The sequence below is a fragment of the Pleurodeles waltl genome, chromosome 5, assembly GCF_031143425.1.
Source record: "Pleurodeles waltl isolate 20211129_DDA chromosome 5, aPleWal1.hap1.20221129, whole genome shotgun sequence".
NCBI classification, from domain to species: domain Eukaryota; kingdom Metazoa; phylum Chordata; class Amphibia; order Caudata; family Salamandridae; genus Pleurodeles; species Pleurodeles waltl.
Genome location: NC_090444.1, coordinates 1668263496 through 1668291109, shown reverse-complemented (window position 1 = coordinate 1668291109; position 27614 = coordinate 1668263496).

Below are 27614 nucleotides of genomic sequence, written 5' to 3'. Positions count from 1 at the left end.
CTCCCTGTGTACTTACCTGTTTATCTGGAGGACCGTAGAGTAGCGTGTACTGGGGGAGGACCCCATCCTCCGATGTGAAGGCAGGGGCCCTTTCCCCAGACGCACGAGCCATTGTCTCTTCCAGACCGAGGTCACAGCAGCACTTGCAGTGTAGGTCCTCTCCTGTCGAAGATCAGGTATCAAGTGATTAAACAGATAGAAAATGGTGGTCACGTCCGTGGCGGTGCGTACCTTCACCGCCGGCGTACATCATCATTGGCTCCTGGGACCCATAGGGTCCAATGTTAACCAATGCAGCATTGCGCCGCGGTCTTCGACCGCCTACTGCGACGGTGTACAACGCCAGCGCAGTTACCTCACATCCCATTGTCCCACATCAGAGGTCAGGCAGCCTCCATTTCAGGGGCCCACATGGCTTCATTTTCAACTTTTGTCCTTCATAGGCACCGTCCGCTGGGACATGTGAGGATATGGCGGCATCCTCCGGTGTACCGACCGTTGGTGGACCTGTCAACAATGGAGGAGCAACATTTGATAATCACCTACAGGCTTGACCGTGCCACAATCCAGGAACTGTGTACCCAGTTGGAGCCAGACCTGATGTCAGCAATCCGCCATCCCACAGGAATCCCCCCTCAAGTGCAGGTGCTGTCAGTGCTCCATTTCCTTGCAAGTGGCTCTTTTCAAACAACTGTGGCCATGGCATCAGGGATGTCCCAGCCTATGTTTTCCAACGTATTGTCCAGAGTGTTGTCTGCCCTACTGAAACACATGCGGAGCTACATCGTTTTCCCTCAGGTGGAGGATTTGCCTACAGTGAAAGGTGATTTCTATGCCCAGGGACATATCCCCAACATCATAGGTGCCATTGATGGGACACATGTGGCTTTGGTCCCCCCCCACAGGAGTGAACAGGTGTACAGAAACCGGAAGAGTTATCATTCTATAAATGTACAGATGGTATGTTTGGCAGACCAGTACATCTCCCATGTGAATGCCATGTTCCCTGGCTCAGTGCATGATGCCTACATCCTGCGGAATAGCAGCATCCCTTATGTGATGGGTCTACTCCAGAGGCACCATGTGTGGCTATTAGGTGAGCACCTGGAAGCAAGTCAGTGGGAATGGTTGTCTGGGTCTGTGGTTATCCCTCCAGGTTAGTGTGTGTCTAACAGTTGCCCCTCACCATTTGCAGGTGACTCTGGTTACCCCAACCTGTTATGGCTACTGACCCCAGTGAGGAATCCCAGGACCAGGGCAGAGGAACGCTACAATGAGGCCCATGGGCGAACTAGGAGGGTGATCGAGCGGACTTTCGGCCTCCTGAAGGCCTGGTTCCGGTGCCCCCATATGACAGGTGGATCCCTATTCTACTCACCAAAGAAGGTGTGCCAGATCATTGTGGCCTGCTGTATGCTTCACAACTTGGCTTTGCGACGCATGGTGCCTTTTCTGCAGGAGGATGGTCCAGATGGCGGTGTTATTGCAGCTGTGGAGCCTGTGGACAGTGATGAGGAGGAAGCAGAGGAAGAAGACATGCACAACAGGGACTCAGTGATCCTGCAATATTTCCAGTGAGACACAGGTAAGAATACAAACCTGCCTACTACATGTACTTAAACACTACTACCTCTCTACTGTCTGTCGTTTTCACCCAGTGTATGGTCACTGAGTTGTCACTTTCCCTTACGGTTTCACAGAATTGGGTCCCACTATGTGACATCTGCTTAGATTCCTCATGGACTAGAGCTGTGTGACATAGGTATGTTGACATTACTATTTTAAAAAACATTTTGTCACTGTAATTGCTAATACACTATTTTGAAATCACAGACAGACTCCAGATCATTTTGTGCTTTAGGTGTGTTTATTTAAATGCTCAAAATTGGAGGGGGTTGTGAAATGGTGAGGGGTGATGGCGGAGGAATGTCCATGGCAGAGTCCAGTCTATTTGTCTCACAGGTGCATTGCACAAATGAGCATAGGAAGTGGAGCTGGGGCAGTTTGAGGATGGACAGGGTGACAAAGTGGGACAAAAGGATGACAATCAGGGTGGTCTAATTTCTTGGCGGGGGTCTTGGCATCGTTCTCTGTCTTTGTCCTTGATCTCAGGGACCGTTTGCGGGGTGGTGCTCCCTCTGCAGGGGGTGGGGTGCTGGTGTGGTGGTCCTGTGGCGGGGCGTCCTGTCCACTAGCGCCGGCGGAGGTGGTGGGCAGTTCGTTATCCTGGCTAGTGTCAGGGGCCCTTTGTTGTGCCACAGTGTCCCTCCTGGTGTTGAGTACTTCCTTCAGCACCCCTACGATGGTGCCCAGGGTGGAGCTGATGGTTCTGAGTTCTTCCCTGAAGCCCATATACTGTTCCTCCTGCATGCGCTGGGTCTCCTGAAACTTGGCCAGTACAGTTGCCATCGTCTCCTGGGAGTGGTGGTAGGCTCCCATGATGGAGGAGAGGGCCTCGTGGAGAGTGGGTTCCCTTGGCCTGTCCGCTACCTGTCGCATGGCAGCCCTCCCAGTTCCCCTGTGTTCCAGTGCCTCCGTCCCCTGGACCGTGTGCCCACTACCACTGCCCCCAGGTCCCTGGTGTTGTTGGGGTGGTGGGTTCTCCTGGGTTCCCTGTAGTGGTGGACACACAGCTGATTGACGTGTCCTGGGGACGGAGGTATGGGCCCGCTGGGTGGGTGCTGTGCTGGTGTTTCCAGAGGGGGGAAGGTCTGTGGTGGCCTGTGCCTGTGTGAGGGGAACCGACTGTCCAGAGGTCCCAGATGGTCCGGGCTGGTCATCTAGATCCAGTTGGACAGAGGTGCTGTCATCACTGTGGGCCTCTTCTGTTGGTGGTGTGGACATGTGTGGACCCTCCTGTCCGGTGACGTTGGGTAGAGGTCCTGCAGGGGTATAAAAGGATGTTTATTACATCTGTGTGTGTAATGGTGTGCAATGGGTGGGTGACCATGTACCCCAGTGCTAGCATTCCTGTGTGGGAGCTTGTGTGATGATGGTTTAGGGGGGTGTATGGGTATGTGTAGTGGGCATGCTTTGGTGATGTGTGTCCATGCAGGGCTTGGTGTTGGGATGGGTGGTTTGTGATGTTGGGACATTTGTGAGGAGTAGGGGTGCTGGGGTGAGTGTGAGGGTGGGGGTATGTGATAGCATGCAGGTAGGGTGGGGGATGTAATAGTAAAGCTTTGACTTACCAGAGTCCATTCCTCCAGCTACTCCTGTGAGGCCCTCAGGATGCAGAATCGCCAAGACCTGCTCCTCCCATGTTGTTAGTTATGGGGGAGGAGGTTAGGGTCCGCCGCCAGTCCGCTGAACCGCCTGGTGGTGTCTTGAGACCACGGAACGCACCTTCCCCCGTAGGTCATTCCACCTCTTCATGATGTCCTCCCGATTTCTTGTGTGTTGTCCTACTGCGTTGACGCTGTCCACTATTCTTCACCATAGCTCCATCTTCCTTGCAATGGAGGTGTGCTGCACCTGTGATCCAAATAGCTGTGGCTCTACCCGGACGATTTCCTCCACCATGACCCCAAGCTCCTCCTCCGAGAACCTGGGGTGTCTTTGCCGTGCCATGGGGTGGTGTGGGTGATGTGTGGGGTGGAGTGTGTGGTGTTAAGTGTGGTGATATGTAGTGGTGTGTTGTGTGAGGTGCGTGGAAGTTCTGTGGGTGATGGTGTTGTGTGCCTGTGGATGCTGTTGTTCTTGCTGGTGGTGTTTCTCTCTCTCCTTCTCTCAGTAAATTTGTTGTAGGGGTTTGTGGGTGATGTGGGTGGGTGTTTTATATTGTAATGGGTGTGTGGGAGTGGTGTGTGTATGTGTATCAGGTGTGTGTATTTTGAATTGTCCAATGTGGATGTGTTTTGTAAGAGTGTATGTATTTTGAGCGCGGCGGTGTGTACGCCAATGCAATACCGCGGTTAAAAGACCGCCGTGTGGGTTCGTGTGTCATGATAGTGTGGGCGTATTTTGGTTGGCGTGACGGTGGAGGTTTTGTTTTCGCCAGTTTATCACTGACCTTTGGTGTGGCGGACTTGTGTGGGTGTCTGTATTTTGGCGGATTCCGAGATGTGGGTCATAATAGCTGTGGCGGAATTCTGCGGCGGTGTGTTGGCGGCATTCTGCACGGCGGTAAGTGGCTTTTACTGCCAATGTTGTAATGAGGGCCTATATGTTGTCACAACACCTGAGTGCTCTGAGGATATATAGCGAGGGTCCGGCCTAATAGTTCTAAAACCCCCCAAAGAGTTTATAAAACGCATATGGCACCCATTGGTGTCTACAGGCCACAATAACCACCCACCAGGATGTGATAATGACGTGTTATATGTTCCATTTTGTACCAATTCATTAAGCTGGTCTTCACATACATTTATATACTTCTGCCATTTGTTAAATCTTGCAGGGGTGGAAATACTGGGCGCATTCAGGGCCATATTTATACTCTGTTTGCCCCGGAATTGCGTCGTTTTTTTTGACGCAATTCCGACGCAAAACTGACTCCATATTTATACTTTGGCGTTAGACGCGTCTAGCGCCAAAGTCCATGGAGTTTGCGTCATTTTTTTGCGTGGACACCTACTTTGCGTTAATGAGATGCAAGGTAGGCGTTCCCGTCTAAAAAATTTACTCCGAGGCATATGCGCCGTATTTACACTCCCGGGCAAAATTCACGCCCGGGAGTGGGCGGGTCAAAAAAAATGACGTACGGCCGCTTTTGTGCCGTTTTTAGCGCCTGGAAAAGGCAGGCGTTAAGGGACCTGTGGGCTCGGAAGGAGCCCAGAGGTGCCCTCCCATGCCCCCAGGGACACCCCCTGTCACCCTTGCCCACCCCAGGAGGACACCCAAGGCTGGAGGGACCCATCCCAGGGACATTAAGGTAAGTTCCGGTAAGTATTTTATTTTTTTATTTTTGTGGCATAGGGGGGCCTGATTTGTACCCCCCTACATGCCACTATGCCCAATGACCATGCCCAGGGGACAGAAGTCCCCTGGGCATGGCCATTGGGCAAGGGGGCATGACTCCTGTCTTTGCTAAGACAGGAGTCATTTCAATGGGGGTTGGGAGTCGGAAAAAATGGCGCAAATCGGGTTGAGGCGAAATATTTGCCTCAGCCTGACTTGCCCCATTTTTTGGCGCCCAAGCTCCATATCCCCCTACGCCGGCGCTGCCTGGTGTACGTCGTTTTTTTCCACGCACACCAGCCAGCGCCGGCGGCTAACGCTGGCTAACGTCATTGATTAAATACGGCGCCCGCATGGCGCTTCAGAATGGCGTTAGCCGGCGCTAATATTTTTTTACGCAAAACTGCGTTAGCGCAGTTTTGCGTCAAAAAGTATAAATATGGCCCTCAGTTCTTTAATGCTTGCTAAGCCTAAACAGCTAGTTTGTTGCACTGTTTCATTTAAGAATATCATTTGAAAAGGAATCATGCAAGCTCTAAATAAAGCTTTTATGCCTCTAATTTGCCAATTTTCTGTTCCCCACACACTTTTCAAATCATTTGAAATAACCCAATGTTCATAACCTTCTATGGCCAATCAGGAAACAAAGGAATCAGAATATATCAATTTTGTATCAGTCAACAATACATGCAAATCTCCCATCACTGGCTAGTTGAAATAATATGACTCAGCATTCTTGACATTGTGTCCAGAAAAATATGCAAACATTTCAGTATACGTTTTTGAGCTGCCTATTGGCGGAGTTGGGCAGTGTTCCCATTGTGCATATTTAAAAATAGTTTTTGAGGTACTAGCTCTGTGAAGGAAATGATGTCCATAATGATTATAACAGAACATATCTCCATAATTTCCTTTAAATTGGTACACATTATCATTTTTAAAAAACGCATAATACTGTAGATCAGAAATCATAGTATCAACTGTTTTGACATCCCAATCATTAGAAATCACTCCGGGTGTTATTACATCAGTCAATGAAAGTTTGAACACTTAAGGAATTTGAATGATCTCTGTAGGACCAAATATGTCAAATAAGACTTTATCCCATACAATTCCATCAGGAATTTGCACAGCTGTAATGTTCACTAGCTACAAGTCTCTGCGTATTTTATGGGAAGAAATGTGATTTTAAGACTTCCTCCACCAGTTCAACTGTAGGGCAATCAGGAAGGTAATGACCACATATAAGAAGAAAGAATACAATAACAAACCCAATCCAAAGTAAAAAGGCAACCACAGTCAGCCATAACCATAAATAGTTCCATGGACGAGTGAGATAGTTGAGGCAGATGGATCTGAAGAAAAGTCGTCAGCATCGATGAATTAACCATCATCTGTACATACAAATGCTGGTAGCGTGTTCAGAGGAGGAGAAACTGCTGAAGATTCTCTCAGTGGTTTGTAATATGTTACGACATCTGTTTGTGTGGAATTTGTAGTTGGCTGCTCTGTATCAGCAGAAATCAATGAAGTAGTAGTCATCAGTGGAACCAATGAAAGTTCATTTTCCACCCTCCCCAAGCTCAGAGAGATATCAACGTTGCTGTTGAAAACTTGTAGAGGAATATCCTGGTTTGTAGTGGGAGGGATTCAGGCACTACTCAGGAGTTCTCTAGGTCTGCTGTGCGGGATTGGCCACATGGTATAACTTGACATTGTCAATGGAGACAAAGGGATTCTCTTTCGAACCAGGCAGCGGTGGTAGTATACCAGTTCTGGTACTGTGTATTCCTAGGACTGGGGACGGTGCACGATAAGAAGGACCAAACTCCTTTTTCACAGCAACTTTTCACGTACTAGAACCCCCAGCTTGGGAATCGAGCCCGTAGATGTTACTGGTACATCCCTAATTCCAGTGGAGGCAGCACTGGCAGTTGCATTGTCATCACAAAATTCTTGTAACTCCTGCAAGACAGTGACATATTCATTCATGTCAAAAGGCGTATCTGCCGCCTGGATGTATGATGGAAAAACAAATGCATTTAAAACGCATGCCTTTACAACATGGTCTTTACAACAACCGCGTCTTTAACACACATGTCTTTATCAGGCATGCCTTTACAACACATTTAGTTGTAAAAGCATGTTTGGTAAAGTAACATGCATGGTAAATTCTCCCCCGCCCTTCCTCCTAAACCTGACATCATACTCCGCCTGCCCAAGCCTTTAAAACTGCCCAGAGCCCTAACCCCCTGGTCTACCCTGCCCTGTCCTAAAACCTGTCCCAAACTTTCCTAAAAACTACCCAGACCCCCCACCCTGCCCTAAACTCTAAAAACCTATCCTGGCCTAAAAACAACCCCATCTATCCTAAAAACTACCCGACTCTCGCCCTAAACCGTAAAACCCACCCTGGCCTAAAAAAATTCCTTCCTTGCCCTAAAAACTACTCCCACTCTCACCCAAAACCTAAAACCTACCCCACCCTGTCCTAAAAAAGACCCCAATCCCCTGCCCTAAACCCTAAAATGTTCACAGTCTTAAAACCGACCCCACCCTGTCCTAAAAACTACCCGACCCCCTGCCCTAAACCCTAAAACCTAACCTGCCCTGTCCTAAAAACTACACCTCCCCCACCCCAAACCCTAAAAGCTACTCTGTCCTAAAACCTACCCTGCCCTGTCCTAAAAACTACCGAGCCCCCATCCTGAACCTTAAACCTACCCTGCCCTGTCCTGAAAATGACCCCAACCCCCTGCTTTCCACCTAAACCCTAAAAACTACCTTGTCCTGTCCCAAAACCTACCCGCCCTGTCCTAAAAACTATCCGACCCTCTGCCCTAAACCCTAAAGCCTACACTGCCCTGTCCTATAAACTACCCCAACCCACTGCCCCACCCTAAAACCTGCCCTGTCCTAAAACCTACCTCGCTCTGTCCTAAAAACTACCCAACCCTACTCTAAACCTGAAAACCTACCCTGTCCTAAAACCTACCCCACCCTGTCCTAAAAACTACCCCATCCCCCACCCCACCCTGAATCTTAAAACCTACCCCACCCTGTCCTAAAAATTACCCTGACTCCCGCCTTCACCCTAAACCCTAAAACCTACCCTTCCCCGTCCTAAAACTTACCCTGCTCTGCCCTAAAAACTACCCAACCCCCGCTTTAAACCCTAAAACCTACCCTGTCCTAAAACCTACATCACCCTGCCCTAAAAACTACCCCAACCCCCACCTTCACCCTAAAATCTACCCTACTCCTGTCTTAAAACCTACCCCGTGCTGTCCTAAAAACTACCCTGACCCCCACCCTAAACCCTAAAACCTACCCTGCCCTGTCCTAAAAAATACCCGTTCCCCTGCCCTAACCCCTAAAACCTACAATGTCCTGTCCTAAAAGCTACCCCGACTACCGCCCCACCATAAACACTAAAACCTACCCTGCCCTGTCCTAAAACCTACCCCACACTGTCCTAAAAACTACCCGACCCCACTCTAGACCCTAAAAACTACACTGTCCTAAAACCCACCCCACCCTGTCCTAAAAACTACCCCGACCCCTGCCTTCACCCTAAAACCTACCCTACTCCTGTCCTAAAACCTACCCGTACTGTCCTAAAAAGTACCCTGACCCCTCACCCTAAACCCTAAAACCTTCCCTGTCCTAAAACCTTCCCCGCCCTGTCCTAAAAACTAACCGTTCCCCTGCCCTAAACCTTAAAACCTACAATATCCTGTCCTAAAAACTACCCCGACCTCCCGCCCTACCCTAAACCCTAAAACCTACCCTGCCCTGTCCTAAAACCTACCCCGCTCTGTCCTAAAAACTCTCCCTCCCCAACCCAGGCCCCGCTTACCTCTCTTCTCTGGTCGCCTCTCCTTCCTGCTTGCTTCCTTCCTTCCTTCCTTCCGCCCAACTGCTCTCTCTGTGCATAGTAAACGCATATGCGTGGTAAGATCAGCATGGTCAATGCATATCGTTGCATTGACCGCGTTATTAGTGCTGTTTCCCCTGCCGCCTCCATGCCAGGACCATCAAGATCTGGAACATACATTCAAGTTCCAAACAGGCACTTGTATGAAGTACAACACCCAGGGACCTTCTGCGCCGATTATTAAGTGCTCTCTGAACTCCATTCAGGTGTGTGTGCCAACTACGACCCGTGCCTAATGCTCTTGCTGTTAAGGATTGCTTTAGATCACGGTTTCGTCGCTCCACGACACTATTTCCCTCTGGACGAAATGGAGGCGAGTAATGCAGTTGGACCCCAAGCCCGGTCCGAATGGAAAGCTGCAAAAGCATATGTACTGACAAAGACTTGAAAATCTTTAATAACAGTTTGAGCGTCAGTGGAGCGCTGTGGCCATACCCACAGAAATCTGGAGCATGAGTCTACAGCGACTAGAATGTATTTGTATGCACTGTGTGGTATCAGGGGACCACAGTGGTCCAAGTACACACATTGTAAAGGTTTGTTGGAAATTACGAGGGGTGTCTGCGGTGGGCATTTAACACTAGAGTCTTTTATTTGTTGGCAGATGTCACAGCAAAGGACTTACTGTTTGGCCTGTTTGTAAAGACCTGGTCACCAATAGCGTGATTGCAATATTGAAATTGGAGCTGCCACACCAGCATGTGCAGATGCAACTCCCTTTTGCGCTGCTTTTACTAACCCTCATCATAAGTCTTTGTTGGGAATCACTCGGACCCCCACACCTGGATTCTTTACATCTTCATCAAACATGCCTCCCATCTGGTAGGAATATTTACTGGGATAAGCCTTGGGCATAGGTTTGCCCTCAGCCGTTGGTCCTATAGCTGCTAACGTTTCATCATCCACTCTTGTTCTAGAGCGTGTTACTACTGCAACAGAAGCCATTGCTACTGCCGACTTAACTGCTTCATCAGCCAAAGTGTTGCCTCCAACATGTATTCCAACAAGTTGGTGTCCTAGTGTACGTACAACATGGACATTCAGTAGTTTTTCCTTCTGATCTGCTACCTTCCCCTACAGAAGTCTTTGTTTTATGGTATTTCCTTTTGGATCTCTGAACCCATTTTGTCTACAGTAATGCAGGTGTTCATTGAAGGACTGGACACAGTACTACGAATCACAGATAATCAGAGTCATCTGCTCAGGATCTGTATGTTCTAGTGCCATAAACAAGAGCCTTAAGCTCAGCGAGTTGTGCCGTACAGTCCCCTGGAGTCTGTGTGAATGTTTTTTCTGGATGGAACCTTTCCATCCTTCATATACCCACTCACGGCTGTGCAAGCAGCTGCGTATCGGTGTTTAGTGCCTATAGCAAGTTGTGCTGAACCATCGGTGTACAAAATTGTTTTGTATTGTTGAATAGATAGTGTATTTGCTGGGACAGGATATTCAAGTTCACATTGTAGGAATTCTTGGGTCTATAATTTGGAGTCAAACACATAATCAACATCAGTTGCCCATTGAATCCAAAGTGGATGTAATGCTTTAGTGTTCAGGACGCTTGCTTTTGTAACAGCCTCAAGGGCTGGAACTGAAGACACAACAATAATGCTCTTCCCTTGGGCCAGAGGTCTCTCTTTAAGGACTGCTATCTGAAGAGCAGTGAGAATTTTTTCAGTGGGAGCAAAGCGTTGTTCGGCTTTAGAGTATAGGTGTGATTTATATGCAATTGGGACGGTCTCACCTTCTTTGAATGTCACATAGGTGAAACCAATGGCACCAGCATTTACTCTGATGACCAAATGTTTTTTGTTGTCCCTTGTGTGAAAATGTTTTGCTTCAAGCATGTCTTTTTGTAGTGCTTTGAGAATGCATGTGTGTTTGACTGTACAGAATTTGCTGGTAAAGTCGGGACGTATTAGGTCATGTAATGGTTTAATGCGTTGTGCATAGTCTGTAATATAAGTTCTGCCAAAATTCAGAAAGCCCAACAGTGATTGGAGCTTTTTTATTGTATTTGGTGGTTGTAGTTGTGTGCATTTTTCTAAAAATTGGGGTGCCAGGCTCTTGCCTTCATCCGACAACTCGTATCCTAGAAGCAGGACACTGAGAAAGGCTATTTTTGTTTTTATGAAGTTAAATTTGGAGCCGATTTTGGCCAATCCTACAACAACACAGACTGCCCCTCTTAAACGTTGCATGAGGTCATCATCCGTGAGATAAATGTCATGCACATATGTCAACGCCTCAGGGTCTATGTCGTGTAATATTGATGTCACACTAGCTGAGACCAGTCCAGGACTGTTCTTGTAGCTTTGTGGAAGTCTGCAGAAATGTTTTTGGGAGCCTAAAGCGCTGAAACTTGTTAAGTCCCTACTTTCAGGTGCTACGTTTTGGCAGAAAAACCTGATGGATATATCCAAGGTTGTTTTGTATTTTCTTCGCACAATGTTTTTCATTAACGCTGTACTATGTGCGTTTTGTTTAGCATATTTTTTTTGTGACTATTTAGATGTCTGTAGTCTATTCTATATGAGTGGTCGGGTTTAGCGACTGGGAATAATGGATTGTTCATTGATGAGTCTGAGGGTTCAATGAACACCCTGGTACCCTAATTGTGTGAGGATTTCCGTCACCGGGGTATTCGCCTCATATTTGATTGGCTATTGAGGTTGGGGCTGAGGTGTTGATTTAATTGGTATTATATGGTAGGGAGAATCTTTGTCCCACCCTACATAATTGTGATATAATGCAGGTGCCTGCACCACTGCCCAATTAATGGCATATATTTCAATGAGCTCTTTCGGAACAAAGGGCGAAAAGGATTTTTTGATAATATCCTCTCCATATGGGAGATCTCGGACAAATACCGATGGCCAATCTTTTTTGGTCAGCAGAATATCATAAATCCCAAAAGATGGCACCTATCATGCGTTCGATGTCCCCTTCTAACTGAATAGTTACTTTATACACTTTATCTGGTGTGGAGACACTCATGCCCGCAGTCTCTACTTGTAGATAGTCATCAGTTGCTTTCACCTCCAGATGCTCTAGAAGATCCTGGCAAACTATTGTGACTGCTGCTTCACTGTCTAGTAGTGCTAACGCCCACTTCTTGTTCTTTAGTAAAGCCCTCTTCTTCTCTTCTTGAGTGGCATGTCGTATTGCAACAGCTGCCACTTTTTTTCTTTTTAAACTGTTGTTTCTGTTGTGGAAGTTTCTCTTCTTTTTTTAACAGAAAATGAGCATTGTGAGTTCTTTCTCAGTTTCACGTACTCGGTCCACTGATCTGACTGGCCACCGTTCTCACTGCATTTTTCCTGTGAGTCCTGAAAGGAACGAGATTGGCGTGTATCACTATACTGATATCTGTCAGGTGTTTTTATATTATCCTTATTTCTAAGGTTATACCTATTTTGTGGGGTCTCCGAATGCGGAGATTCTCCCCTTTCTTTTCTAGGTGTTTGTTGTTTTTTATCCCAGCATTTTGTTAGAACCCTCAGGTGTTTGTTCGACAGCATCCTTATTTGATTTAGCTTGTACTTGTGGCTTAGTCGGTCTGGCTCCCAATCTATCTCAACCTATACTGGAGTAGGTTTCAGCGATCATTTTTGGCAGCTCATGTTCCTGATCCTGTGGCAGAACGTCACAGAGCCACATGTGCACCGTTAGCGCAACTGCTTCCCCTTTCATGTTACTTAATATGATTGATGAGACAGTGGCAAAATTACCTATTAAATGCATCCCCAAATCTAGGGCAGAAGCTACTCCGTATTCATCTTGAATTTGTTTCAACACCTCCAGAAGATTGGCAAGTGTTGGTGTACCATGTGCGGTTGTGCAGAGCGCAGTAAATACCGTGCCCCATGAATTACAGTTTTCAACTGTGGGAACCATGCCAAAAGGCAAGCACATTGTCAAAATTCTATTTTTATCCTGAGGTCCCGTATGGGGAAAGACTGCTTCCAGTGCATTTATTTTTTGAGCTAAGCAAAACGGAATCTGCTTCTGTTTGGCGGGTACTTTACCCATGATCTAATGTACAGTGGCAGGATTAATATCTTGCACTGCTGCATGTGCCTGAGCTGGAGCAGCTCATGCTGGGTTTGTATTTAACATTTGCATGACAATTTGTCCTAACAATCTATTTATCGTTGTGACTTCTGTATCTAAGCGGCAGACCTCAGCTACCGCCATAGCTGCTGCATCAGGATATGGTGTTTATGTGGCCAATAAAGGCCAGGTCGGGCCAGCATTACTCAATGGACCTAACCTAACAGGTAAATTGTATGGGGTAGGGTGCCATCAAGCCAATTATTATGGTCTTGATAAGATGAAGGTATCTCTTAGGATGCGTAAGCTCTGTATTGTGCAGGAGGATTTGCCGGTGTGTAATTATGAAATGTAGTTGGGTGCCCAACCACTGCTGGAACAGTGACCCAAGAATAAAATGTTTCTGTTCTATAGGCTGTGTGAGCCTCAACAACAAAATAACTGCACCCTCCTGGGCCATTAAACTGTTTGCCAATAAATGTGCAGTAATGGGGCTTCTCATATTTATTGCTATTGTTACCCGTTGAGGGTTCGCCATATTACTGGTTTATGCGTTCAGAGATAAGGATACCATCTGGAGAATAATCCTTTAATGATTCAAGCTTGAACAACCTACAGCTCAGGATAGGTCTCACCTACTTAGCTCCGTGTCTCTGTATACAGTATTGTGGTGTCTCTAACCTTCAGTGAGACAGAGACACTTAGGAGGATCTGATTTGTCATGCTTGACTAAACGTTGGTGGTGCCATGTCGCATAGGTTCTCATTAGGGTAATGAGGCTACTTGATTTGGGCGGTAGGATCACCTGGGTTGTGGGTACTGAGTACGATTTCACACCAGGTGACACCTGGCAGCCTAATCCGGGTTTTCCAGCTAACTAGCAGCGCCCCATCTCTGACCAAGATGATTGTGACAACCAAGCTCATGGTAAGATAGACTCCCCAGGGAATAGTGGTACATCAGATCTCATCCCTTTCTCTCAGTTACAGAGATCTTACTCAGGAAAAGACAACAGAGGCAGGGTATATTTAAATAAGCCTTTACTAAAATATCTGCATCTTAGCTAAAAGCAGGTGCATAGCAATAACGAGGATAATGAAAGACAATAGGAGCAGGCATGTGACTAAAAATGTGAAACACATGAACAGTCCTACCATGGTGTCTAAACAGGGGAGTGGATCTATAACCCCTCACCTATGCTAAATATGAGCACAGCATACTAAGCCTAATCTTCCCTTTGGGTTTCCCCCTGGGAGAACATCATCCCTCATACCTGAAAAAGAGGCCTGAGGTCTAAAGAGACACCGTCCCCATTCGGTTCAGGGCTTGGCCGTCTACGCAGGTAGCTGTAGTGAAGCTTGCAGAGATCAGCATACAGTCGTGGTCATCTGGCTGGAATCTCCCTCTCACGTGTTTGAGACTAAGGGGTGTTTTATAATAAAACAGATGACATTCTAACAAATGGTCCCCACGTATGAGTGTGTGTTTTTCTGTGAATGCTGGAGACACAGCATACCACGTTTGTCGGCAACCCTATCGGACTGCAGCCTCGTAAAAAGCACAAAGTGAACTATTTGACCCACTAAGAACGCAATGCTTTCCTAGGCGAAAGAACAATAAGATAGAGAGAAATAAAACAGCACCGCAAATTAAGCTATTGCTAGAAAAATTAAGCAATGCTGAATAAAATGTAGACGGGTGAAAGTACACAGCTTCAGGCCTAGTTAGCTAAAACAACGTGCTCAGAACATGGCTAAAATAGCTACACAACAAAGTGACTATTTATCTGTATAGTCAAACACACTTCCAGCTACTGATTTCACTTTAGCAAATAACATACATGGCTTGTTAACCACTTACAGACCCGTCCAACACACTTTATCTACTGGAAGACTTTATTCTATAGTTGGAGCATCTACTTAGTATTTGAAGAAATCTCTAACTGATTGCCTGTAAATGTTGTTTTTTGAGGTTCCAGTGCAAGGTTCAAGCAAAAAAGAAGTATGTTTGACATGCAAATGTACTAAGGCCCATATTTATACTTTTTTAGCGCCGCATTGGCGTATTTTTTTTGTAAGTTTGCACCGCTTTTGCATCAGAAAATGATGCAAATGTGGCGCTAAAAAAGTATAAATATGGGCCTAAGTAGTTACACTTGTTACATTTAAGTAAGTTTCCAAATATGAAATATGTGACTTCAGCAGTTTCCCAGGAGTACCATCAAGTTTCTGATAAATTCCACAAACTGCTCATTTACTGCAAATCTACTGTCAGGAGATTACCCATTAAATCAAACTTCCAAAGGAGCAGATACCTTTTACTCAACTCCCTGCAACAGATGCGTGCTCAGACTTTACTAAATATCTGAACCCTGCTTCCACTAGGGGGAAAGGGGACTGGGAATAGAAAAAGGGAGACCACTTCCAGATCCAGTTACAGCCTGTGTTTCCCACTTGAAGATAGGATATTCAGTGTGTGCTTCTGTAACCTACACCTTTCTTCTTATTGGGATTTCTTTAAAGGAAGGACCTGCAGTCGGTGATAAGAGCATAGATAAGTACATTCCTACTGCACATTCAACTGTTCAGCCATTCACATTCACCAGATTCTATCATTCTCCTAACCTGGATCTTTTGAGAGACTAGCCTCTCTCTAAGAGAACAATGTTAACTTAATATCTTCTTTTCTCCAGGAGTCAGAGGTATCCAAGGTTCTCTGGAGAACAGTTCAAAGGTTCACAAATATACAATCTACTAATGCCTTTTACAGGAAATTAAAACTCCTTTTCAAGGCTCAGTTTTCTCAATCACAGTCTCTAGGAATTAGTCTGAGCACTGAGGTTTGTCTCTAAGACTGGCAAGTCAGCAAGCCGAAGAGTTTTTGAATATATATGTACATAGATATATTAGCAAGTCTGGAAATCATACACAAGGATTCCTTACTGCAGTTGCTTGAAGTTCTGTTAAGCCAAAACAAATTCTCCTCAGAAAGCCTATAGCCAGTAGTTGGAAGAAGGAAGAAATTCAGCTTCTCCAGAAGGGAAAAAGTAGCTAGTGTGCACACCGTAACAAGAAAAAGGATTAATTACTCAAAACTGGAAGAATTCTCTATGAAACGAGGTGCCTCAGGAACACTGCTCATTCTCTTCAGGATGACAGATGAAGTGCACAGCTCCCAGAGAGAAAGAGCTGGAGGGAAGCTTCAGCACGAAAGACTAAGGTAGAAACACTAGAGCGCTGACCTCACAAAGATTTGCTGCCACCATCTTGAGTGGCAGTTAAACCTAAAGAAGCTAGTTCTAAGAATAGCCTCCACAAGAGCCACTGGGAGTAAGGCTGCAACCAACGTGGGTAGAAGGAAAAGGGGAATCGTTTTTGCCGAGGGAAGAGCTTAACAACACTGGCAATAGTTTTCCTGACAGCTACACCTAAACCTATGTGAGTACTTTTATAATAAAATAAAAAATCATTCATAAAATCTGGACTAATTAATTACATCTTTCACTCTGACAGATGCATCGCTTTAGCAGCGGCCCAAGAATACCATAGGATAGGTTAGGCACCTCCTCCTTGGTGTGTTGGTTTCACAAAATATAAGCTTCCATGCCAAAGTCGTCACACATGTTGGATTTCAATAAACATATAATCAAAGTCCTGCAAAAGGAATACAAACATTAGATAATTTAGTAAGGAGCTACTCAGGACCAGCAAGAAGAACACATCCTTGAAAAATGGTGGGGTACACCTTGGTCATTAGTTATCCATAGACTACACCTGAGGAGTTGTAGGGCTATCTTATATAAAGCAAAGTTAGGCTTTTAAAAATAAATTGAACACTGTTTCCACCCGCTGACCCAGCGAGGAACTCTTAATGAGGCCTGCATGAAGGCGGCCTCACTGGCGGCAACCTGACCGTGGGACTTCGGCAGACGATGTACACCGTCCGCAAAAGTAATAATGACTGCCTAAGTGATTACCGTATGATATCATTACTGGACGCAGCTGGAAAATGCTATGTCTGATTGCTCAGTGTTGAAGCTTGGGCTACTGAAAAACAATTGATCCCATGGTTTCAATCTGGGTTTCAAAAACATTGCCACTTTGAGGATAATATGCTCATCTTGTTTTGTTTAATAAATGATGCCTCTCATCTAAAATCTCTGCATGCTACACAACATTTATTGATTTTACATATGCTTTTGACAATGTCCGAAGAGGCAGACTTTAGGCAAAGTTAAGTAGATGTGAGATTGCCCCTCGGCTATTGAAAGCAATTGAGTCGCTGTATAGTGAGACATGGGTAAAAATCTACTTGACAACAAACTGGGCAACTTCAGAGGAAATTATTACATATAAAGGTCTTAAACAAGGATGCATACTAGCACCCTTACTATTTAATCTTTGTATGTCAGACTTGGAAAACATCCTTGTCAGACCTAGTTCATGCCCTCCTCTTTTGGTCAGTCAGAATGTTGAAATATTTCAATATGCAGCCGATATAGTCATTGTACATCTCACTCAAGTAGGCTTCCAGGGATCACTCAACACCCTTGCCTGCTACTGCACAGTTAATGCCATCAAATCAAGGTAAAGAATATGGTGGTATTTGGCAGGAAACTAATCAAAAAAGGGTCTTGGTGCATTGAGGGCTCAACGGCTATATATAGAAAGATTTAAATGCCTGGATGTGCACCTGGATGAAAGGGGTGATAAAAGAACACAGGAAGAGGCCCTAAAGGCACCCGCTAAGCATTTAATGTGTGCAATGGGACATCTAAAAAAGAACTTGGCCAGACCAAACCTGCAAGCTCTTCTAACAGTTGTGGGATGCAAAGTAATGCCTGCCCTCTCATATGGAGCTATAATGCTTAAAAATCAATTATTTGAATTCTTGGACAAAAAGCAATATTTCTAATATAGATCACTGTTTGCTCTCCCAGACTGAGCCAGCTAAGCACAAATTAGGCTGGAATTTAACCTCTCTGGGCAAAACCGGTGTTGCGGGTTAAAAAGATTATCATATTGCCTAAAATGAAAAACAGCAAAAAACAGTTTAGTGAAACAACTTTTATGGAGGAAAATACAGGGGCCAAACTCTGAATGGGGATCTTTCTTAGTAAAGTCCATCCTAATGCTTAATGTGGAAAACCTTATCACCACAAACGTCCTCAAACATTCTATAGCAAAATTGTTAATGAAGAACGCAAAAGCATTACTGGTGGCTTAAGACCTATGAGACTTAAGGAACAAGGCGCACAGCAGTTGGGCTACTGATCTTTACACTCTAGGCTTCCTTCCAGATTACCTGAGTTTGACTTTTTTCCAACAAGGCACAAAATAATTTCATGATGTTGCAATGTGGTTTGATATCCCTAAGATGCTACTACTATGGGCGCTGAAACGGACATGAGTAAGCAATGTAGACTATGCAGTAAATCAGAGGAATCGTTGCTGCATGATTTGCATCTGCAAGAGCCCAAAACCTTTGAGGCAGTTTTGGCTGTGACCAATGTTTCGTGCCCTGAACATTAGATCATATAGGAACGCAATTCTTTGCTACCTAAGAATTGTGTTAGCTATCAGGTCATTTCCTACGATACAGGAAAGTAGTAGAGGCTTGCAGCAACATGCATTTGTCTCAGACCTATTATAAAGAAGAAAATGTGGACAATTTGCTGTCCAAATACTTGATTCAGACTACAACTTTTAGTGCATCACGTACTTGCCGGTGAATTAACTAGGAATGCTATTCTTTAGTAGAATGGGTTGGGTGCAGGAATTGGAAAATGTGCATTTTTACCAAATGACAATCCAGGAGCACTTTGGTAGGATGGGTTGTGTGCAATAATGTCCATTGTGCAAATGTACTGAAGGATAAATAGATTTACGTTGGGTAAGACTCTTAATGGGACAGGTTGCATATAAAATGGGATCTGTGCAACTACAATTGAAGCTTTGATTAGAGCACTCTATTATGGTAGGCTCTGTACAATAATGTGAATTGTGCAATTTGTACTGTAGGATAACTAGGACCTACAGATTTATGATGGGCAAGAATTTTATTAGGCTGGCTTGTGTGCAATAATGGGAAGTGTGCAATTTCTATTATAGGTTTTGGTCTGTTATTAAAAGAGCAATATATTAGGGCGGGCTGTGTGCAATAATGGGAATGGTGTAATATCAACTGAAGGATAACCCAAATGAAGGATAACCAGGACCTACAGATTTGAATTGGGCAAGAATTTTACTAGGATTGGTTGTATATAAAAATGGCAACTGCACTATTTTGATAGAAGATTTTATTAGAGGTCCTGCTCCTCAAACTGAGTTTTAAGCGGGGTTATACAAGCAAAAAATATAAGACCTGGGACTCCACTTTGCACCTCATTCCAAATATCCCTGTGTGGGCTTAATTAGGGATTGCAACTTTTGGAGGCATCTCCCTGTTTGTTTGGGTGAACTTTGACTGATAGCGAGAATGGCTCAGTTTTCAACTGCAAATCTAATATGTTGGCATGTATTTTAAATCGGGTTTCTGAATTAGGCTTAGGGCATTCCATGAGATCAGGATATGTTCTGATAATATTTGAATTATTTGATTTCATGTTATAAAAGGAAATGTGTAAATAATGTTTCAAAGACTGTATAAGGAGGATGTTATGGTTATTTGGCAGGGGAGCTGATGGGGTGTGGAGACGCATAGTTGTGCTCTATTGATTTTAATTAATTGAACAGTTTACTAAATCTTTACTGGTTAATCTTTATCCATAGCCCTAGTCATAGGGATATGGATTTCTAGAAGCTGCCTATACTTGAATCTCTCTCATTCTCAATATGTTAATCACTCCAGAGATTATTTTATCCTTTGTTAAATATCATGTTAACAGTTTACAGAATCAAGGGGTGATGTTCAGCTCATTTAAATTTATCTGCTAGTGTCATTGCTCTGAACAGTGGTGAATGTGGAAGACATATATCTATCATCTTTTGCCAAATGTAACTCAAGATCCCATGCTATCTTTATAGCATGGTGCAAGCATATGGTAAACAGTCATGGTGAGTAGAACATTTCTGCAAAGAAAGAAACACAATGTTACATAATGTAGGGTGATAACTATTTCAGCTATTAGGACCAAATGCAAGAGTTTATAAAAAAATAATCATCTAACAAAACCTTCTATTACATCTACAAAATAATAATGACAGGCAATAAAAAAAGAAATCTTCTTACTTTTTGAATTCCTGACAACTGCAAAGTAATGTCTGAAATAGACCACTTAAAAGTCGCAATCTTTAATTTTGAATGACCTCTTAGTTCCCGGTTCTGTTCAGTAGTGATGACGCAGAAAAAGAAGGACTAACAAATATTCATATATTATGTAACCAAAATCGTATAAGGTAGTGTGATTTTAGCAAAGAAAAATAATGTATGTGGGTAAGTGTGCCCACGGGGTAGTTCGCCATTATTATAAACGGGCTTAATTAATCATGAAGAATTGAAAATGTAGTAATCCGTCATAATTGCAAATGTATTCTATGATTTTCTTGTCGAAACTGTTATATGCTTAGCTTAAATTTAGCAGAGGCTTTGGCCTAGTTGCCTGGTCTCAAATTTAACTGCGTGGTTTTCACTTGTATTAACAAAGACATATTATTTTACTTTAAGGTTGTATTTTTCCAGTAGAGATGACTAATACACTTATCTCAAGGTTTCGTGCTAGGCTAGTTTCATCCTCTTTGAAGCAAGGTCAGTTTCTGCAGGTGCGGACAATAAAAGCACTGATACAGAAATAATTGGCAAACTTTGTTGCAACTTGTGTTCCAAGGCTCCAAGGACACCTTATGCATAAATGAGTACTAGGAGAAAGACACTATTCAATGGTCAAAAGGAAGCCACCCTATGAACCCTCCAATGGAAGACCCTGAAGAATGTGGAATGTTTCTTACTTAAACCCACTGGACAAAGAGAAGTCAGCCCTTTTCCTTGATGGCATTTTGAAGCAAGATTCAAGAAGCCCTTTTAAATGACATTTTGATACCTTTTCTCTGTTGCAGAGAAAGAGACTTTAAGAATTCTCACCCTAGAGACTTTAACTTTAATTTTGCCCCGTCCTGCCCATGCAGTAACTTTTGCCCCATTCTCCTGGCTGCCTCAAGGAAAACTTTCCTTAACTTTGCCCCCTTTAAAATCTGCCCCATGCTGATCGAACCGGCATCTGAAGGACGAAGACTTTTCTTGAATGCTGATTGTATTTGGTAAATATGAAAGGATAATTGTATTATGCATTGTGTTTTCCTTCCTAGGTACCAACTGCTTATTTTGATAGGGCCCTAGCTAGGAGTTTTCTAAATTTGTGTTAACTAAATTCGTTTTGCATGAAGCCCCACATGCCAATGCTAATTAGAGGTTAGTTGAGGTATCACTTGATGCACCATGCTAAATTGAAATCTTGTTTTGCTGACCGATGTATGCAATTAATCAAATTCAGTTACTTACATTAGTGATTTATATTGCTATAACCGAGTGAATTATAATCCAGATTTTGCGTAGATTGCGTTTCTTCCGCCGCTATGGACAGATAGTAATGTTCGTATATGTATACCATTTGATTTTGAGACTCACTTATATCATGCTAGCTTTGTTAATATAGGGAAATAAATTCATTAACTTCAAATAAACTGCTGTGGTTATTCATGACTGAAAGGTCATGGTGCGTCGAAATACCGATTGTTATTAATTCCTAATGTGTCGTTTGATCTGTTAAGTAAGTATTGGGTATTGATTATAATGGTTATTGATTATTGATTTGAGAGATCCGACTATATTTGGATGAGGAGAACCCAACTCGGTTAAAAGGTTCACCGACCTCCAGCGTGTCCAAGTACAAGTAATTTAGAAAGACTGGACGCGCTATCAGTAGTCACAGGTTCTAATATTACACCTCTTGAGACCTAACATTCAGCTCCCTGTTCAGAGGGCCTCACGTAATTGGTTCCTGAATCTCCCAACAAAAGGGCTGTCTATGACCTTCACGTACTCACAGGTGGCAAACTAAACTAGTGATCAGTGATTTGTAGATGTTCACTTAAACATGTTTTGTAGAACCGAGCTGCCAGCTTCAGTTTATCAGCATTTCTTTGAACCTTTTCTAGACAACTGTGATTTAAATCTAGTGGTTTTAGGGACTTTCCAAATAAAATTGCTTAATCAATCCACATCTTTGTTACATTTACAAAGGGAAAAAAGACCATTTAGTCCTGCCTAAGTTGTTGTACTAATAGCGCCTCTGGAGAGCACAAGGGTAAAAATGTCCCCTACCTCAATGGACAGTGGCCATCATTCTACGTCCCTCACATCTGCCTTCCAGTGCAGAGCAAAAAAATGTTTTACTCAGTCGTGCATCACTAACAACAACCAGCAGTAAGCATTTCACAATGTTAATTTGTTTTAGGTTGTTTGCTTGGGTTTCAGACACACTGTGACTTCATTCACCGGATGGCCACTAGAAGGGCACATTTCATAGATTTTCCAGTCCGAAAAGAAAACTGATAGTCTTGCCAAACATATTTTATTTTCTAATTATTGTAGACATTATTGCTACTATTACTCAATATAAAGTGATCTCTTTTTGTAGTACTCACTTGGAGCTAATTAGTACATAAATTCTACATGGGCTGATGATAGTGTTTGCTACGCTAATAAAATGCACATCCAGCTGTCAGCAACTATTAGGTAGTTCTGGTTCCTTAAGTTTAAATTTCAGACAACGTGCTCTGGATCCTACTGGGATTTAAATCAAGAAGTATTAAAACATCAGCATACATAAAAAAGGTATGTGAACATTACCTGTTTTCAGGGAGAACAAGTTTGTATTTGATATGAATCTAGGGAGGTCTGCAATGAAAAGTTTAAATAGTAGCAGGGCTAAAACACCCCCCTCTGGAAGGCAATTTCAATCAGATTTTTTTCCAGACAGAATACCATTCAAATTCAAGTTCAGCTGAACCAAATTTCTTGAGTGTAGCTGTTGGAATATAAATAGCAAAGCGTGGGGAATAATGTACGAATTGAGTTTCTTCCATAACAGATTCTGGTCCACCAAGAAGAAAACTTCTGGAAATCTACAAAGCAGCATAAATTGCAAACCACTGCACTGGATCATCTGGACATGACTAGAGAACCATACAGTGGACAATTGTAGAATGATTGTAGAATGAGGGTTTGCCTTACTAGACGTAACCCATTTAGAAGAAGGGGCTCAATGTTGCAGCACACCAGAGAGGTTGGCATTAAATAGCATATCTGGAAGACCATTCGGCCTGTCCATGAAGGTTTCATAGTTGTAGTTACCTGATGCTGCATTAAGGAGGGGATCCAGAAAATATAAGTTATTACTAAGGATTTTTGTTTCTTTTGAGGAAAATAATGTGTATGTATATATAGATACATATGCAGATATATATATTCACTTAAAAATCAAAGGTTATGGGGACGTTATAGTTAGGTTCACATTTTAAATGTACGAAACCATAGAAATTCACCTGTTAGAGTTACCTCAATCAACTATAACTCGTGCCATATGGTAATTTTAACTCATGCTTGAGCCTAACTATAACGTCCATGTAACCTTAGGTTTTTTTAACTGAATTTCTTAGGTTTTTTTATTCTATTTTCTAACTATAAGGTCCCTGTAACCTTTGTTTTTTTCAGTGAATTTCGATGGTTTTTTAATGTATAGTTAATTTCAATTGCTATACGTTAATCCAACCACCGCTGCACATGGCCTGTGGCCAGGCCCTGAGGCCAAACTCCTACAAGCACCCAACCTTGCACCATGCACGGCTTTCACCTGTGCCCAGGGGAGTTTGCCCGCAAGACCTGGTCTGCAGCCAGACCCTGCGGCCAACACCCCCTAACCACCCATGTAAGTATCGCACAGGTAAGCGTATGTTAGAAATGGGGTCTCTAGTTGGAAGTGCATCCTCAATCTAGTCAGGGTAAGGGAGTCACACAGCTAAGATATCCCCTGCTCACCCCCTTAGTAGCTTGGCTCAAGCAGTTAGGCCTATCTTAGAGGCAATGTGTAAAGTATTTGTACACACATGGACTAACACAGTGAAAACATCACAAAAGTACTCCACACCACTTTAGAAAAATACAATATTTATCTGAGTAAAACAAGTTAAACACAACAAAAATCCAACATACAGAAGGGAGCGTGTTATAGTTACATAAGGGCGCGAGTTATAGTTACTTGAAATAAGTCTAACTATAACTGCTGAATTTCTAAGGTTTTGTACGAGAATATTCAGAACCTAACTATAAAATTCTGCAATCTTTGTTTTTTCCAGTGAATTTCTATGTTACTTTAAATTCCATTTCCTAACAATAATGGTTGAACCTTTGTTTTTTTCAGTGCATTTGTGTGCTTTTAGTAATTTTAATTACTATACGTCATTTCAACCACCATGCCTTTGGCCATGCACGGCGGGGGTTGGTCGCAGGGCCTGGCCTGAGCCCAGGCCCTGTAGTCAACCCACATAACCACCCAACCCCGTGCAACTTACAGGCTTTGGGCGTGAACAGCAGGGTTGGCCACATTGCCTGTCTGTGTGTGTGTGTGGGAATGTGTGTGAGAGGGTGTCTCTGGGTGTGAGTGGGTGTGAAAGTGTTGGCCTGGGTGTGAGAGTAGGTGTGAGAGGGAATCTGGGTATGAAAGTGGGTGTGAGAGTGTCTCTGTAAGTGGGTGTGAGTGTCTGTGTAGGCCTGTGAGTGGGTGTGTGAGAGTCTGAGTGGCTCTGTGAGTGGGTGGTGCATAAATGTCTGAGTGGGTCTGTGAGTGGGTACATGAGGGTCTAAGTGGGTTTTTGAGTGTGTGTGTGAGTTGCTGAGTCTATCTGTCAGTGAGTGTATGCCTTTGAGTGGGTGCATTGTAGTGAATTTCGGTTTGTTTTAATGTGATACAGGAGTTAGCTTAGCCTTTGGCTTGCAGACTCATGCTCCCGTCACCCAGTGACTTTTACCCTACTTAGCTTGCTGTGTTGTAGCACATTTATCTAATTAAATCTTTTAAAATAGCTGCCTTGTTCTGGGTTATGCCCAGGTTTTAGTTTGTGTTATCAGTGTCACCACTCTAAGGCGTCAAGATCAGCGACAAAGACAAACAAACTGTAGCTGTTCACTTTAGGTACTTTCCCTCTTCATGCTTTTGAGGGAATTGTTTATATTAATTACCGTCCCAAGCACGCCCTGTTATCTATTGTTTGAGAACAAACCTACGCCAGGGGTCAAAGTAGACCTGTATAAATGCTCCTCACTTTAACAGATAGTCAGAGGGATTCCGACCAGATGCTATTGGTGCTATCAATGCTGAATGTCAGCTTGACGGTGACCCAGTCTTTGTGTTCCTACAGAGTCTGAGCTAGAGACCTCATTTCAAGGTTACGAGGGTTTGGGGCTCTTTCCATGGACATGGCAGTGGCAGATTGAGGTTTAACATACCTAGCTGTCTTCTAGGTTAGAGGTTAGGCCTATCATGCTAGAGTATTAGGACATATCACACACTTCATGCTATTTCATGATATTGCAAGATGGTGGAGGTCTTTGTATTAATGACTCTTGTCTTTACCATTATGTTTCTTGCACTGTTCATTATCCTAATCATCGCCGCTCATGCAACGTATCACAGATTGCAGTTTTGCTAAAATAAAACCTATCGAAACTTTACTGCATCTTATTCATTGCCTGTGTGTGATTGAGACACGTTGTGTCACGAACTGCACTCGACTTCTCACCTCTGGATGCAGGATTGGAGAAAATACCCAGTCTTCTGCAGGTTCTGGATAATCCCAGATAGGGGCGACCCTTTCTAGTAGCCACGGTACCACTTGACAGAGAACGCCAAAGCAGACCGTACCCTCCAGAAGGAGTCCCAGAGGAAAAAACCCCAAAACTGGGGAAAAAACTAAAACAGGAACTCCTGAAAAAGAAGCAAAAACCAGGAATTGAAAACAGGAAAAAACAAGGCAAAAATTCTCCAAAGGCGAAAACAGGAACGACGAACAGGAGCCAAGAGCACTACCAAGGGGAAGTGTTTGCAACGCAAGGTAGAACAAGACTAAGTGGCTTATATACTGGAAAAGGGGAAGTGACATCACAGGAAATGAAAATAACACCATCATGAATTGGGAGAAGCCCATAGAAAAGAATAGGGGGAAAAGGATGTAGTATATAAGAAAAAGAGCATGCTGGGAAATGAAAACAGGAAGAAGACAACATAGACACCAGCAGGAACACTAAGGAATGCAGTACACAGAAGGCAAAAAAAAAGAAACGAAAAAAGACAAGAAAAAAGACCAGAAAGAAGACCACCACTGACAGGGGAGAAGACAATGCCCTACAGTTGGTAAGGGCGACGCGACCATCAGCGCAAAACACGCTTCCTGGTACGCGTTGCCAAACGGCAAGAAAATGCGGAGAACGGCGCTCTGAGAATTGCCAGCTCGTTCTGACAGCGGTCGGAAAAAGAGACGCTGCATCGAGGTGCGGCGTTACCTGTTGTTAATGTGAGAAAGGGGTAATCTCCATTTAATCACAACGCTCCCTCAGATGTCAAACTCTTGAGTCCATGCAAAAAGGCTGCCACAAATCACCTTTTACTGTTTGGGTTTCTGATGAGGTGCTGCTTGTGAGCCGGAAGGGTTGGGACGACAGTTGCATTTTGTTGTAGGACTGGCATAGTCGCCTAAGTACTGTCATCCTTAAACCAGCAGTCTTGCCTAGAGCAAGAGTCCAACTACGACATGGATACCCTGATTATCACTGTCTCACATACTACAGGTACTCTAAGTACCATTATACAGAGACATCCGTGGTCTTGGGGAAGATCCTCCTCAGCTGAACAGGGACCACCTAATTAGGCTGTAGGTTGTTTGAGTTCGAACTCATAAAAGGACTTTACTCCCCACTTGGTGTTCCATCTCTTTACTCATTTCACAATATGGCTAACGCCATAGACATTCCTGCAAATGCTAGACCAGCATGAACTTTACACCTAGTAGCGCATGGCTTAAGAGAAGAGGACGGGATGTTACATTCATAGTGGAAGCTAATGAAGCTTACCAAACAGAATTCTTGGGTCACCTTTCCTGCCTGAGACCGCAGATCCGTCACATTCCACACATATAACATTGCGAACGTACCTCAACAATACCAAGCATACCAGTATATTGAAATATCTTTCACTTACCAAGAGCATCAGAACTGGTTTGAAGGCGCCCTACCACATGTAATACAACGCGTGAGATTAGGTCCTTTAGGTAATGATGGACCAACGTGGCCTATGTTTGCCACATTCACACCTCACCCAGGTATACAAAACACGCAGGCAGCAGACCTGCAAGACTTATATCTTGAATTAGTAACACTTTACAGATGACTAGTTCAGTTTGTAATGAGAACCTTGAACACAACACCGGGGCGTTCTGCACCACCAGCACTTGCTGGATACCAATTGGCTACTGGGATTAATCCACAAACAGCACATAACATGTGCCCACAGAAAGAGAGGACAATACTGTTCTGGATAGCCCAGAAAACACATCAGCTGGAAGCTGTGTTTCCCCATACGGGACCACAGGAGAAACATAGAATTCTCACTATATGCTTGCCCTTCAGGATGGTTCCCTCGGTGGATGACTGCACCACAAGGGGTACAGTCTTCGCT